Source organism: Cervus canadensis, chromosome 22 (assembly GCF_019320065.1).
Source record: "Cervus canadensis isolate Bull #8, Minnesota chromosome 22, ASM1932006v1, whole genome shotgun sequence".
NCBI classification, from domain to species: Eukaryota; Metazoa; Chordata; class Mammalia; order Artiodactyla; family Cervidae; genus Cervus; species Cervus canadensis.
In genome coordinates, this window is record NC_057407.1 from 52,182,781 (window position 1) to 52,196,979 (window position 14,199).

Sequence of the window (14,199 nt, forward strand, 5' to 3'; positions counted from 1 at the left end):
CCATTACTCATACCTTAGAAGGAAAACAGTGCTGCAGACAGCTATATCTATTACCATATGTAAAATAGATAGCTAGTAGGAAGTTGAGAGCTTCAGTCTGATGACCCAGAGGGGTGAGATGGAGGGTGGGAGAAAGGGTTAAGAGGGAGGGGATGTATGTATACTCATGGCTGATCCACATTGTTACATAGCAGAGACCAAGACAACACTGTAAAGCAATTATCCTCCAATTAAAAATAAATTTAAACTTAAAAATTTAACACTGAATACAAATTAATACCAGACTCCTGATCTAACATTTTCATGGGGCTAACATGCATAACAGCCTTCAGAAAAAAAACACCTCTGACCTTCAGCTCTGACCATCCACAGCCCACACAGAAGCCTCCATGCAGGGTCCACAGTCCTTGCAGCCGCACTAGTAATTTTACAGGGAGGCTACAGCGTGTAAGGTCACAACGATTTCAAACCCACGTACAGATTTCAGGGCAGATCCCTTTCTCATACTTTCCTCCTGAGGAATAAATCTCACCCGCTTGAAGGGTTTACACCAAACAGACTTACAACCAGTCACTGCATATTCTTGTCAGCCATGCAGCACTAGTCTTCATAGCCTTCCTCATCCAAACGCCTTGAAGCTATGGAGCAGCTGCTGCCCTAATAATCACCCCGCATCACATCAACCAGACCCTTCTCCCAGCAGTCTCACGTCAACATTCACACCAACCATCCCAGCGTGAGGTCTACAAATGCTCCTCGCATTCACAACATGAGATTCCTAGCAAGCTTTATGGATTTAGCCCCGCCCTCAACTACCAGCTTAACTGGGGAATTATTTGTAATAATACCACCTCTCTTGTAATCAAACATCACCATTATTGTCATAGGAATTAATATAGTAATGACTGCTTTACACTCCCTATTATAACACAATGAGGTAATTATACACACCACACTCCTAACATTAAACCATCACTGATATGAGAAAATGCTCTTGTAACTCTCTACCTCTTCCCTCTCTGACTCCTATCACTCAACCCCATTAATTACTTGGGGGCCCTTTGACTGTAAATTCAGTTTTAAAGAACCCATGAGGATTGTTAATCTAGTAACAGAAGCTCAAACCTTATTATTTATTGAAAAAGTACTCAAGAACTGCTAATTCAAGCCTCCATGCCTAACAGGATGGCCTTTTCAGGCTTTTGAAGGATAGTCATCATCCATTAATCTTAGGAGCCAAAACACTGATGCAACTCCAAATAAAAGGAATAATCTTATTTGCCACTTTCGCACTAGTTACACAATTTATATTAACACTATCAAGTATAAACACATACTGTAACATCTACTAAAATAATATATACCCATACTACATGAAAACCACTCTCATATACTTTTATTACCAGTCTAATCCCAATAATATTCATTCACTCAAGCCAAGAAATAATGACTTCAAACGGACACTGAATCACCAAACTTTCAAATGATCACTTAGCTTCACAAAAGATGACTTCAGTAATGTTCACACCAGTAGCTGTCCCTGTTACATGATCTGTTATAGAATTCTCAATATGATACATACACACAGACCCGAACATGAACCAAGTTTTCAAATACTTCTCTGTCTAATGATAGTGCTAATTCTTGGTACTGCCAACAATCTTTTCCAACTGTCCACTGGATGAGGAGGAGTTGGAATTATATCTTTTTTTACTGATGGATGATGGCATGGCTGAGCAGGAGATAATTCAAATCCAGCTCCTTTGCAAGTAAACTTATATAATCTCATCAGAGATACCCAATTTATTTTATCAATAGCCTGATTCTGATTCAACTTAAACATACAGGATTTACAACACATTTTTCCTTCGTCTAAACTATCCATACTTACCCTTCAGAGGACTTGTTTTCCAGCCGCAAATGGAAAACCCACCCCATTTGGCTTCCCAGCTTGAATTCCCTCAGCAGCAAGAGCTCCCCACTACCTCCTCTCCATCCTACTCCAATCAAGCACAAGACTTGTAAGCAGGCACTTTTCTATTTATTCGCTTTTACTCCCAGTGAAAAAGTAATACATTCATTCAAACAACATTATGCTGAGGAGGATCGCCACACTGGTAACAGCAGTATGTGTTCTCACCCAAAACAACATCCAAAAAACTGTTGCCTTCCCACTTATTTCTCATTTTCTAATCATACTTTTAGTGCAAATTTATATCATTGAGGAAAATCAGTTGATGTATTAATTACAGTATTAAGGATCATTAAATGACCAGGTCTTTAATAAACTCAAGTTTTTCTAATTAGACAAGTAAGTAATCAAGCATCTAGCTGTTTCAAATAAATACAAAAGAACTTTAAATGCCCAAACATAGAGATACTGAAACTCTAATAAATATTCCCTAAACTGAATATATCTTGTGTATTATTTTCAGGACATAAATACAATTTTATAGACCACAAAGCCTTTAACTGTGTATTTTTCAACATAATTAAGATTTATATAATTTTCACACAACAGCACGAAACAAATTCTATTCAAGTTCCCATAGACTATAAACCAGGAGAGAGTGGAACATAACCAGGGACATAAAACAAAGTACAAAGTTTTCCTGGTCTAAAGGTATTGAAATCATAGAGTTTTTTCTCTTGCCACTGTGGAATTATGTTAGAAATCAGTATCAAAAGATATTTTGAAAGTAACCCACATATTTTCAAGTGCAGTGTGACATTTACCATGTGAGATCTTCAACTTAGCCATTGAAAGCCTCAAAAAAGTTAGAAGACTGACAAAACAGAGGCCCACACTCTTTCTTACATCATCAATGGTTGAAGTGGGTGCCAGCAGAGGCTGAAGTGTGTCCATCTTTAGCCGAAAATCAAGCTCACACTGGAGATTCCACTGATCTTACCACTTCCCCCCTACACTTGGCAGGTGTTTCTTTAGTCCTAGGCAGACTAATATCATTAGCGCAATCATTAATACATAACCATCTCAACACCAAACACTATTATCTGTATGATCTGTACTAATGACAGCTATAATCCTATTATCATCATTACCATTATCAGCAGCTGGAATGACTTTCTTATTAACAGACCAAAATCTAAACACAATATTTTTTGGTCCTGCAGGAGGACAGACCCAATTATATAAAACACTTATTCTGATTCTTTAATTACCCTGAAGTTTATATCCTTATTTTACTAGGATTTGGAATAATCTTGCAAGTACAGTCTCAGGAAAAAAAAGCCTTCAGGATAGATGGGCAGAGTTTGAGCCATGATATCCATCAGCTTTCTAGGATTTATCTTTTGAGCCCATCATATATTCACAGTAGGTACAGATGTTGATACACAAGCATACATTATGTCAGCTACCACAACTGTTCCTACCATAGAGTAAAAGTATTTAGTTGACTAGAAACTATTCACAGAGATAACAGCAAATAATCGTCTACTATGAACCCTAGGATTTCTTTTCCTTTTGACAGTAGGTAGTTTAACAGGAATTGTTTTCGCCAGCTCATCCCTAGATGCTGTCCTTCATAATACACATTACATAGTTATAATTTTTCACTATGTATCACCATAGAGGTGCTTCCCTGGTGGCTCAGCAGTAGAGAATCTGCCTGCCAATGCAGGAGATGCAGGTTCGATCCCTGGGTGGGGAAGATCCCCTGAAGAAGCAAATGGCAACCCACTCCAGTTTTCTTTTTTTCTTCCCCACCCTCACTCCAGTTTTCTTGACTGGGAAATCCCATGGACACAGGAGCCTGGCAGGCTATAACCCATGGGGTGACAGCGTCAGACACAACTTGGTGACTAAATGACATCATCATTGTCAAGAGAGGCATTTTTGCTATCACAGGAGGCTTTGTGCATTGATTCCCGCTACTCCCAGGTTAAACACTCAACCCAACAGGAGAAAAATCCATTTTGTAACGCTATTTATCGGTGCAAATAAAACCTTCCAACAACATTTTCTTGGTTTATCTGGAGTACCACCAGGATATTCCTACTACTTTTATGCACACACAACATAAAATACCATTTCATTAACAGGTTCCTGCATTCCACTTACAGCACTCATACTAATAATTTTCATAATCTGAGAAGCATTTGCATCACAACAAGAGGTCTGAACAGTAGAATAACTTTCCAAACTCAGAGTAATTACATCAAGGCCCTCCACCATATCACACCTTTGAAGAACCCACTTACATCAGTCTAAAATAATTAGCAAAGGAAGGAATCACACCCTCTTCTGATTTCAAGCGAACACCATAATCATTATGTCCTTCTCAATAAATGAGATAGAGTAAAAATTACATAACTTTGTTCAACTTAAAATATAGGTGAAAACTCACTCTCTCTCCATGGCATATCCTTTTCCACTCAACTTTCAAGAGGCAACATAACCCGTCATAGAAGAGCTCCTACATTTTCAGAATCACACATGAATCATCTTTTTTTTCATTAGCTCTCTGGTTTTTTGTATTATGTTACTCATGCTAATGACTAAACCTCAGACAGTAGAGAATCTACCTGCAATGCAGTAGACCTGGGTTTGAACCCTGGGTCAGGAAGATCCCCGGCAGAAGGGGAACAGCTACCCACTCCAGTATTCTCGCCTGGAGAATTTCATGAACAGAGGAGTCTGGCAGGCTACAGACCATGGGGTCACAAAGAGTGGGACACAACTGAGTGATTTTCACTTTCACTCCTGCTAATGACTAAACTAACACATACAAACACAAGAGATGCATAAGACGTTGAAACAGTCTGAACAATTTTACCAGTCATAATCCTCATCTTAATTGCCTTGCCATTGTCACCAATTCTTTACACAATAGAGGAAATCGATCATCCTTTTCTGACCCTAAAAACTCTAGAGCAACAACGAGACTATAGTTACGAACACACTCATTAAGAAGCTTTAAATTCTGACCCCTCTACGATCCCTACATCAGACCTAAAGCCTGGAGAACTGCGATTGCTAGAAGGAGATAACCGAGAGGTTCTACTCACAGAAATGACAAGAGAATCTTGGTCTCCTCTGAAGATGTTTTATACTCATGAGCCAGCCCTTCACTGGGCCTAAAAAGAGATGCCTCTTCCAGGACACTTAAACCAAACAACCCTTGTATCAACACAGCCAGGCCTATGCTATGGTCAGTGTTCAGGAATTTGTAGATCAAATCATAGCTTCATATCTATCATTCTGGAATTAGTTCCACTAGGATATTTTGAGAAATGGTCCACGTCAATATCATAAATCCACTAAGAAGCTAAACAGCACGAATCTCTTCAGTTAAAGATGGGAGTTTAAATCTCCCCTTAATGATTTGCTGCAACTAGAGACATCGATTCATTACTATTCAATCATTCTAGGCCTATTTATTACAGTCCAATGAATAATTTTAAAATACGTTTATCACATAAACCTATAATTTAAACTCACTCAAATGCAAAAAATAATCCACCCCTTCAGAAAGAAAATGAACTAAAATTTATTGACCTCATTCATTACCCCAACAGTAACAGGACTTCTCTCGTTATCTTCATTTGTCTAGTCCCAAGAACTGCATTCCCCGTACCTACACCACAAGTCCATAACTCCATCACTTCTACTCAATGACGCCTCCAACTCACATCAAAATAAATAACAGCCATTCATATCACTCAGCCATAAGGTGGAACAAACCTGGGTCATTTGGAGAGACGCAGCTGGACTCAAAGACTGTCATACGGAGTGAAGTAAGTCACAAAGAGAAAAATATAGTATATTAATGTATATGCGGAATCTCGAAAAATAGTATAGATGATCTAATTTGCAAAGCAGAAAGAGAGACACAGACACAACAAACAGTGTGGATACGAGTTGGGGGCAAGAGAGGTGGGATGAATCGGGAGGTTGAGATGGCCACATACACACTATTGACACTACATGTAAAATAGGTAACGAGAACCAACTATACAGCACAAGGCATGCTACTTAATGCTCTGTGGGGACCTAAATGCGAAGGAAATCCAAAAAAGAGGGGCACATGTATATGCACGGCTGATTATTTGTGCTGCGTGGTAGAAACAAACACAACATTGTCAAGCAGCTATCCTCCAATTAAAATTAATCAAAAAACCCCCAAATAACAGCCATTGACAATCACAGAGGCCAGACCTGAACACGAGTATTTCAATCACTCCTTCTATTTACTGGGTCAACAAGTTTACTAGGACACCTACCACCTTCACTTATACCCACCGCACAACTCTCAACACATCTAGGTCTAGCAATCCCTCCATGAGCAGGAATTGTAACGCCTGGTTTTCCCCATGTAACAAAAACATCCTTGGACCATTCTGTACCACAAGGAGCCCCAGTTCGTCTTATCCCTGGGCTAGTCCTCATTACAACTGTGAGCCTATTTAGGCAACTCACAGCCTCAGCCATAGGATTAACAGCTAATATTGGAGCAGGGCACTCATTAATTCACTGAATGGGGAGGGGGGAGCTCCAGCGCTGCTACATATTAGGACCAGCACAGCCCTTCTGACCGTCAGCATCTCATTCCACTCATGATCCTCGAGTCTGTTGTCCCACTAGTTCAAGCTCATGTACTCACCCTACTAGTAAGTCTCTACTGACGTGATAGCACATCATGACCCATCAAACCCAGGCATGCCAGAGTAACCCTCAGTCCCTGACTCCCTTCAGCTCTCCTAACAACACCTGGGCTCGTCATGGGGTTTCAGTTCAACAGGAGAATGCTCACTAAGTCTAACCCTCTCACAACACACTGATGATGAGACACTGCCCAAGAAAGGCCACCTGCCAAGGCCATCCTACACCAACTGTTCAAAAAGGACTTTGATCTGGACTAATTCTTCTTGTTTGTTTAATAAACATATTTTATTGAAGTATAGTTGACTTACAATGTTTCAGGCGCACAGCAAGGTGATTCAGTTATACACATACACATAGTATTTTTCAGATTATTTTCATTTATTTATTAAAGGTTATTATAAGCTGTTGATTAGTTTCCTGTGTTAAAACTTTATTGCTTGTTGCATGTTTTTTTTTTTAATTAGAAATATAGCATTCTATTCATACTAAGTCAGACAAGTAGGATCAAAATGTCTTAAATTTTTTAGTTAGCCAGAAGTTCATAAGTTTTCTAAAATATATGTATTATACACACTATTTACATGTGTTTAGACTCTCAGTCGTGTTAGACTCTTTGTGACACCATAGACTGCAGTCCACCAGGCTCCTCTGTACATGGTGATTCTCCAGGCAAGAATACTGGAGTGGGTTGCCATGCCCTCCTTCAGGGGATCTTCCCAACCCAGGGTTCAAACCCAGGTCTCCTGCATTGCAGGTGGATTCTTTATCATCTGAGTCACCAGGGAATCCCATAAATTCTTGAGTGGGTAGCCTATCCCTTCTCCAGGGGATCTTCCCGACTCAGGAATCACACTTGCAGGCAGATTCTTTACAAGCTGAGCTACCAGGGAAGCCCCCACACACTATTTAATATATATGTATGCAAAAGTTTTTCCACTACGCTTTAGAAAGAAAATAGAAAAACAGAAGAGACAGAGAAATTGGAAAACATAAACTAAATGAAACAGGAGCACTGAATACAAAATAGAAGAAGTGAAACAAACTAGATAAAAATAAAAGATTATCATATAGTCCAGTTGTTTTCAAACATTGCTGCTCATTAGAAACATATCTGGAGCTCTGGAGGAAAAAAGTAATGCCTCGGCTTTTGTATTTTTCAAAAAATTCCAAGTTAATTCTGATATGTATCTGGATTTAAAAAGTGATTACAGGTTTTTCTATTAAATGCTAGTTCTGGTGATATAGAAGTCTATTATTTTTCTGTTGACCAATCATGATACAATAGTATTAAATGAGTAATAGTTACATAATCACATAGTAAAAGATGTTTATCATTGTCTACAACCAATGATCTAGATTAATGCTTTTCATGATTTCAGAAGTCCTCTTTAATACCACCCTTTTCTGAGTCTTCCGTTATTCAAGCTTTGCCCCCACACCTGAGCTAGGTGGATGCTGACCCCCCCCCCCCAAGCATTCACCCTCCAAACCCACTAGAGGACCACTCCTCAACACCTCAGTCCCATTAGCCACTGAGGTACTCATCACCTGTGCCTGCACAGACTCACAGCAGGAGACAAACACATACCCTCCAAGAACTGTCTGGGGCCTCCCAGGCGGCTCAGGGGTAAAGAATCTGCCTACCAATGCTGGAGACACAGGTTTGATCCCTGGGTCAGGAAGATCCCCTGGAGGAGGAAATGAGAACCCACTCCAATATTCTTGCCAGGAAAAAAAATCCCATGGACAGAGGAGCCTGGTGGGCTACAGTCTATGGGGCTGCTAAGAGTCAGATATGACTGAGCAACAAACTCTATGACAACTGCCTGGGGTGTTTACTACACATTTCACAAGTCTCAGAATAGCAGGAAACACCTCTTGCAATTTCAGATAGGATATATGGATCAGCTTACTTCATGGCTACAGGATTCCCCAGCCAAAATGTAATGATCGATTCTACTTTCCTGATCAACTGCTGCTTAGACTATTTAAAATTTCACTTCACATCCAATCACCACTTTGACTTTCAAGTAGCTCTGCCTGAAACTGCCATCTTGCAAACTTGGTATGACTGTTACGTATCTATCACTAAGGCTGCTGAACATCACTATCAGAGAGATACAAAAGTACAATGAGGTGTCACCTCACACTTGCCAGGATGGCCATGATCAAGAAATCTAGACACAATAAACACTAGAGAGGGTATGGAGAAAAGGGAACCCTCCTACAATGTTGGTGGGAGTGTAAATTGATGCAGCCACTATGGAGAACAGGACGGAGGTTCCTTTAAAAACTAAAAACAGAATTACCATATTATCCAGCAATATCACTCCTGGGCATTTATCTGGAGAAAATCATAATCTGAAAGGATACATGCATCCCAATGTTCACTGCAGCACTATTTACAATAGTCAAGACATGAAAGCAATCTAAATGTCCATCAACAGAGAAATGGAAGAAGATGTGGTACATATACACAATGGAAGATTACTGAGCCATAAAAAAGAATGAAATGATGACATTTGCAGCTACATGGATGGACCTCTAGGTCCTCTATATTATCGTACTAAGTGAGGTTAGTCAGACATATAAGGAAAGATATCATATGACATCACTCACATGTGGGTCTAATTTAAGAAAAACTGACACAATTGAACTCATTTACAAAACAGCAACAGACTTACAGACATGGAAAGCAAACTCATGGTAACCAAAGGAGAAATGTAAGCAGACGGGAAAAATCAGGACCCTGGGATTAACATACACACACTACTACATGTAAGATAGATAACCAACAAGGACCTACTGTATAGCACAGGGAACTGTATTCAATTTTCTGTAACTTATATAAGAAGAAAATATGAAAAAGAATGAATATATGCATAAGTACTGGACTTCCTTGGTGGCCCAGACAGTAAAGAATCCGCTGAATCACTCTGCTATACACCTGAAACTAACAAACATCAACTCTACTCCAAAAAAAAAAAAAAAAAAAAAAAGCAAACTATGCTCATTAAACCTCTGTTTCTAATTGCACTAACAATTACTTTGGTCTATGCATGCACCTAAAAAGAACTAGAATGAACTGAATATGATCATTAACTTAAACTAAAATAATATTGACTCATTACATTATCATTAAGTTCATAATTATCTAGTACCTTTTAGTATATTATAAATATTACTACGGCAAGTACAGTTATCTCTTGTAGGATTATTAATATAGTGATCTCAATATCCTTACTAGATATGATGCCTTGAAGGAATAATATTATCACTGTTCATGATAGCAAACATAATAATTCTAAACACACATTTCAGTCTAGCTAGTAGAATATACCCAATTTGCAGCCTGTGAAACGGCACCTGAACTATCCTTATTAGTAACAGTATCAAACATGTATGGCATCAACTAGGTACACAATCTTAACTTTCTCCAATGTTAAAAATTAACTCTGTAATTAAATTAATACCACTAACATGATTCTAATAACAAAAACTAATGTCATCCAAATTAACTCTATAGCCCAGAATAGCTATAGAATAGCTATAGTGGAATAGCCCATTAGTGGAATAAGCCTATTTATTCTCAGTTCAATGACAACAATCTCAACTCTTCACTAGTTTCTTCTGTGACTCCCTCTGAGCAGCAGTATTGGCTTTAATAACAGAATTTTGCCACTCACACTTCTCGACAGCCAGTCCCGCCAGTCCAAAGAATCCCGAAGTGAAGTGAAGTTGCTCGAACCGCCCCTCAAAAACTCTGCATCACCATGCTAGTAATATTACAAATGTTTCTAATCTTAATATTGGCTGCCACGGAACAAACACTATTTTATATTTTATTTGAAGCAACTAGTGTTCCAACACTTGTCACTACTCGATGGGGGTAATCAGAACAACTTCAGGCAAGACTTCCTTAGTCTACACACTAGTAGGATCCCTCCCCCTCTTAGTAGCACTAGGATATATCCACAACACTGCAGGCTCATTAAACTTAATATTCACAGACATAGAGAACAGGCTGAGGGATGCCAAGGGGGAGGGGTAGGAGGAGGGGTGGAGTGAGAGGCTGGAGTTAGCAGAGGTAAGCTTTTATATATCAGATGGATAAACAAGGTCCTACTGTATAGTACAGAGAATGATATTAAATATCCTGTGATAAACCGTAACAGAAAAGAACACTAAAAAAGAACATATGTATGTGTGTGGCTTCCCAGCTGGCGCTAGTGGTAAAGAACTAGCTTGACAATACAGGAGCCATAAGAGACCTGGGTTCAATCCCTGGGTTGGGAAGATCCCCTGGAGGAGGGCATGGCAACCCACTCCAGGATTCTGGCCTGGAGAATCCCATGGACAGAGGATCCTCGCAGGCTACAGTCCATGGGGTTGCAAAGAGCCGGAGACGACTTGAAGTGACTTAGCACACACACATGTATAAGAATCACTTCGCTGTACGGCAGAAGGTAACAACACTGTAAATCAGCTGTATTTCAATAAAAACTTTTTTAAACTTAATAATTCAATGTCGAACACACATAATACCCACCTCCTGATCCAGCATTTTCATAGGACTAGAAGGCAGACTAGACTTCAGTTAAAACATCTCTTGACGGCCTTCAGCTCTGATCACCCAAAGCCCACACAGAAGCCCCCCAGGACAGAGTCCACAGTCCTTGCAGCCATACTAGTAACAGTGGGAGGCTACGGATCCACACACAGATTTCAGGGCAGCTGCTGCCTCCAGCGTCACATCAACTATACCTGGTCTGCCAGGAAACTCACACCAACGCATTCACAGCCCAACAACCATCCCAGCACAAGACCTGGAAACACACCTTCGTTCACAGCAACGTGATGATTACTAGCATGTCTTACAGATTTAGCCCTGCTCCCAACTCTCAACCTAACTGGAGAATTATGTGTAGTATTATCACCTCTCTCATGATCAAACACCACCATTATCCTCATAGGAATTAATGTAGTAATGACTGCCTTAAACTCCCTATATGCACTCATCACAGCACAAAGGTAAACACACACATCACGTTCCTAGCATCAAGCCATCACTGACATTGATGAACCCAGAGTTTGTCATACTGAGTGAAGTCAGAGAAACACAATTACAGTGTATTAACGCATATATATAGAATCTACAAAAATGGTACTGATGAACCTATCTGCAGGGCAGGGACAGAGATGCAGACTGCAGAACAGAACTGTGGGCACGCAGTGGGGGGAAGGAGAGGGTGGGATGAAGTGAGCAGCACCGACACATACACAGTGCCATGTGTAGACAGACAGCTGCGGGAGGCTGCGGATAGCGCGAGGAGCTCGCCCTGGCGCTCTGTGATGACCCAGGGCCGGGATGTGGGGGACGTATGTATACTTACAGCACAAACCAACACAACGTGAAGCAACTACACTCCAAGTACAAAATAAATAAAGTGGAACTAAGTAAGAAATTAGAAAAAGAAGTGTATAATAAACCCTAAATGAAGAAAATAATTAAAACCAAAGGTCAGAAGTCAACACCACTGGAAGCAGAAAACAGAGGAAATCAGTAGGCCAAACTAGTCAAGAGAGTTTGGGTCTACTTATGCATTGTATTCAAATAATTTTATTCTTTAATTCCTAAGGTAGAAAATTCATTTTTAGGATCTTAATATATCAGCTGTGTACTAAACCATAATATCAAGTCACTGTATTTGTAAACTACCTAGAAGTTTATAAGTTTGACTGTTACAATGAGTGTTTCATAACCCATCAATTTTAGATTTAAATATAAAGCATGTGTTTTGGAATAAAAAAAATCACTGACATGAGAAAATGCTCTTTTAACTCTCTAACTCTTACCTTTACTACTCCTATCACTCAAGCCCCAAAATTATGTGCTGGCCCCTCTACTGCCGATAGTTTAAAAAAAATCCCACTAGATTTATTGTGCTCAAACTTTCTTATTTACCAGAAAAGTACACCAGAACTGCTAATTCGGGCCTCAGGACCTAACAGGATGTCTTTTTCAGACTTTCAAAGGGTAACAGTCATCGCTTGATCTTAGGAGCCAAACACTCACGCAACTCTAAATAAAAGGAACACATTTATCTGCCTCTTTCACAGCAATTAGACTATTTATATCAACACTACCGATTACAACAAACTAACATATAAAGTAACATATACTCAACCTACATAAAAGCCATTATCTCATATGCTTTTATCACCAGTCAGATCTCTATGGTAATATTCATTCATTCCATCTGCAATGCAGGATACCCTGGTTTGATTCCTGGGTTGAGAAGATCTCCTGGAGAAGGGATAGACTACCCACTCCAGTATCCCTGGGCTTCCCCCTTGGTGGCTCAGACGGTAAAGAATCTGCCTGCCGTGCGAGATTCAAACCCTGGATTGGGAAGATCCCCTGGGAAAGGGCATGACAACCCATTCCAGTATTCTTGCCTGGAGAACCCCCATGGACAGAGGAGTCTGGCGGGCTATGATACATGGGGTCGTAAAGAGTTAGACACGACTAAGTGACGAAGCACAGCACAGCAGGCCACCAATGATTTCGAACAGACAATGAATCACTGTCCAAACTTTCAAATGATCATTTAGCTTCAAAAGAGATAACGTCAATAATATTTGTACCAGCAGCTATACTTGTTACCTGATTATAGAATTCTTAATATGATATATACACACAGACCCTAACATGAACCATTTTTCAAATACTTCCTCCTCTTTCTAATTACAATACTAATTCTTGGTACTGCCAACAACCTTTTCCAACTTCTCACTGGATGAGGAGGAGATGGAATTATACCTTTTTACTGATTGTATGATGACATGGCCAAGCAGAAGCCAATCCAGCTGCCCTGGAAGCAATCTCTTTTTTTCCCCCCCTTTGGTCCCACTGGGCTGCTCCTGGGATTTTAGTTCCCAGACCAAGGTTCAAATCTGGGCCCCAGCAATGACAGCCCAGAGTCCTAACCACTAGGCCACCAGGGAGCTCCTCCCTCAAGGAATCTTATGTAACTGCATGGGAGATACTGGATTTCTTATATCAATTAGCATGACTCTTATTCAACATAAACATGAAATAGACAACATATTTTTATACTTAAACTACCCCAGCTTCCCTTCATAGGGCTTGTTTTCCAGCCCCAACTGGAAAATCCACCCCATTTGGCCTCCCTCCTTGAATTCCCTCAGCAAGAGGTCTTCCCCAACCCCCAACCTCCACCCCTCCCCCCATTCAGCTCTGCTCCGCTTAAATGCAAGACGTATAACAGGCATTTTTCTACTTACCCACTTTCACGTCCTAATAGAAAACAGTAAGTTCACTCAAACAAGAACATTACGCGTTGGAGCCATCACCACACTACTTACACCCACGTGTGCGTGCATGCATACTCAGCAGTTTGTGTCCTGTCTGACTCTCTGCGACCCTACGGACTGTAGCCCGCCAGGCTGGGCTCTCACCCAAAACAACGTCCGAAAACTGGTTGCTTTCTCCACTTGGGCCAACTAGGCCTCCTTAAGGTAATGATGGCCACGAGCCAACCTTACTG